Raw genomic sequence first — 3,826 nt, 5'->3', positions numbered from 1 at the left:
GCACATCCTACCCAACCTGGCATAATCAGAGGATTTCTGCAACCCGGTGTGCTTCAAGATAACCAGACCAATGGATTTTTCAGCATCATTTGAACTTGCTATCAATTGAACCAGATACAAATATGGGTTCAAGTTGATCTTCCTGAACTGGAAACCACATTTGAGATTCCCTCAGTATCAGAGACATTTTTTTATTGATCTGGCCCAAAACAATTGTTTCATTTTTAAATGTGAAGCTTGAGAGGACACCACTTCTTATTTTCATTTGACTTGAAAGAAAAGGACTGTCCAACCAAATGGGTCCTCTATTTCGTCATTGTGGCCCTACACTGTATTATTAGACCCCAGTCCGACATTACACATAAGGAAGTCACTGACGGATTGCAAAAGTTGGCTCATGTCCCTGTCCAGACATGGACAGGAGCACTGGATGATGGAGGATGATTTTTGGGAATGTTTGATAATTGGAAAAGGATATTGTTCATTGTGGTTTTTGGACTTAGGGGGGTTGTTGTGTTTATCATGCCTTATCCCATTTATTTAGAGAATTGTTCGATCCACTCTATCCAGACCAATTTTTGCTGCCACTCCTATCTATAACGATAAACCAGCTAAAGCAATGATTTTGAAACCTTCTGACTATATTCCCCTCTTCAAGAGTCCCTAAGCCTATTCGGCTTTTATATTTAAAAGGGAGGAATGAAGGGATTTTATTATGCTTAAGGTTGACATTAGTAATATTGATATTAGTAGTGATACTTTGTAATCATCTTTGTTTATGTGCAAGCAGCTTTGTAGGAGCTTTATATTGGGAAATTAGTTGTATAAAAGCAAATGTTTCATGCTTTAGGTACAGGGGATTGCTTACATGAAAAGAGCATGTTAAAGGGGAGGGGGGAGAGGAGCTGTGGTAGGGCCTGGGTTGTTGTGTATGAGTCATCATGTAGGAATTATTTTTCTGTACCTTTTGGTTCCTAGTACCAAGACCAGATCTCTTTGTTCTGAAGGGGTATAAAAGGTGGAAGACATCTTCCCTGGTTGTTGCCTTCATCTCTCTACCAGCCACGAAGAGAGATGTGGCCACCCAACTCTATTTTGATCAAAATAAAAGTTGTTTGCTTGCTGAAACCTCGGCTCAAGAGTTTCTTTTGGCTCTTTTAAATTCCTGAATAATGATGGGGCAATGGTGAGGCTAAGTGTAAAACCTTACAAGGGGAAATCTTACCTTTGAGGGTAAGGTCTTCCAAAGGGCAGCACTGCAACAGAGAAGGCTATTCTTCTGGACCCCAATAGTTGGAATTGCCATATTTTAACGAAAGTAAATGTACTGTCTTCTGATTTCTTTTTTAACTTCAAATAATCCATAAATGCATGATATAATTTAAAGCAAAAATGTAACTAATTATTTGATATTTTTATAAGCTGCATATGCACAAACTAGCCCAGAAGACTGAGATAAAAAAGTGATATCTTTATACTGACCATCCATCATGCTTAATCAGTGAATGGCAGTATTCTCCAAACTAATTTTTATAACAATGAATAGAAGTGAAAACTTGTAGTTTTAATTTCGATCACAAGATGTCTCTATTTTCATGGACACAATCACTTAATGTGTGCTTAACCTGTATCACTGTATGTGTAAATAACATTAATATATTAATTTAAAAAATAAAAAATGCTAGCATGTACTTTAAGGAACACTTATCTAAAATCAGGAGGAATACATGAAATTATAATTATTTTCAAATGGCATAATATAAATTATGTGAATAATTGGCAGAACATTCTTAAATGCTAGCATATACACTTTTTAATGAACTTAAAAATCTAGCAAGAATACTGCGGTCTGGATCACGGGTTTGAAAATTAGTGAAATGTGAATGTTTTATTATTACTTGGAAGTTTTATTTTCAGCTCTTTACAGTATTTCTTTTTTTCTTTCGTTTATAAATTCTGGGTGTGTTTGATTTGTTTAAATAGTTTGTATTGTTCTAATTTTAAACTATTTGCCATTCAGAGTCACTTTAGCAAGGAAGCGGCCATGTTAAACTACTGTATCAAGGAGATATATTTCCAGTTGTTTATAACATGGTTGTAATAAAAATGGCAACACCATTTTGCCGAGCACTCTCATTGAAAAGCTGACTGACTTGAAATTTTCCCCCTCCATCTGCAATTGGATTAAAGACTTTCTCAGGGACCAGTTACAAATAGTAAGGGTTGGGTCTGTTTTATCCACCCCCCTAAAGCTGACTGACTTGAAATTTTCCCCCTCCATCTGCAATTGGATTAAAGACTTTCTCAGGGACCAGTTACAAATAGTAAGGGTTGGGTCTGTTTTATCCACCCCCCTAAAGCTGACTGACTTGAAATTTTCCCCCTCCATCTGCAATTGGATTAAAGACTTTCTCAGGGACCAGTTACAAATAGTAGGGGTCGGGTCTGTTTTATCCACCCCCCTAAAGATTTGCACCGGCTTGCCACAGGGCTGCGTGCTTAGCCCCTACCTGTACTCATTGTTCACATATGATTGTGTATCATCCAACCCATCTACTGCGATAATTAAGTTCACAGATGATACCACCGTAGTGGGTCTTATTACAGGTGGAGATGAGACAGCATACAGGGGGGAGGTACAAAAACTATCCAAATGGTGTTTCAAGAACAACTTGCACCTGAACATTGGCAAGAGATGGTGCTAGACTTCTGGAGGAAAATAGAGGAATCTGCCCCACTTTACATCGGGGTGTGTGTGTGTGGAGAGAGTTTCCTCCTTTAAATTTCTGGGAGTCTACCTCTGTGAAGATGTTGCCTGGAAAGTTAATACAACCCAGGTGGCCAGAAAGGCCCAACAGAGACTCCACTTCCTCAGAATCTTGCAAAAGAACACGGTAGAACAACGGCTAATGACCCTCTTTTACCAGTCTACTATAGAGAGCGTCCTCTCGTACTGTATTGTGGTTTGGTATGCTGGTCTGACAGCCACAGATAGGAAAGTATTATAGAGGGTGGTGAGCACAGCACAAGACATTGTGGGCTGTTCCCTGACACCACGGGATGACATCGCGAGGGCTCGCTGCCTTGGAAGAGTGAGGAAAATTCTCAGGACAACTCACACCCTGGTCGGTATCTCTTTACTCTCCTACCATTGGGTAGGAGATATAGGAGTATAGCCAGCCGTACCAACAGGCTGAAGAACAGCTTTTATCCACGGGCTGTTAGGCTCTTGAATGGGAAATAATTTTATAAATTTTATGTATGATTGACTTGCGAGGCCAGTGTGTTTTGCAATTAGCTCACATGGTATAATAAGATGGAGGGTTTGTTGTCACTGTGAGTTGTGGGGGGGCACGAAGGGAGGCTCAGCCAATCTCAATGTATACATGGTTGTACTTTGACAATAAAGGTTCATTCATTCATTCATGTAGATCCCCTTGTTGAAAGGCATCTTCGTTTATCAATTTCCTTATTCAAAATATTTACATTATTGATTTCTCTATATCAGTCCTTATATCTGGATATTTTTGTTCATTCCATTTCAGGAAGATTCTAGATTACATCCCTTCCAAATGGTTACATTGTACTATTTTCCATATTGTCCTAACTTTATGACAGTTTTTCAAATGTTGAGATGTTAATCAAAACTATGCCATCAACCAACATTCCTGACCATCCTGATATTACATGCTTGCAATTTATCATTTCTATTTTTATTCAGCTATATTACAATTATTTCTGCATTCTAGTTTCTCTTTTGCATATTCAAAATTTAAATTTCTTGCTGTAACCTGAGCCAATTGTGGAGGTAGTGAAACATTCAGTG

Source organism: Vipera ursinii (assembly GCF_947247035.1).
Source record: "Vipera ursinii genome assembly, chromosome: Z".
Classification (NCBI taxonomy): domain Eukaryota; kingdom Metazoa; phylum Chordata; class Lepidosauria; order Squamata; family Viperidae; genus Vipera; species Vipera ursinii.
The sequence above is the reverse complement of the archived record's forward strand: the minus strand, read 5'-3'. Positions refer to the sequence as shown.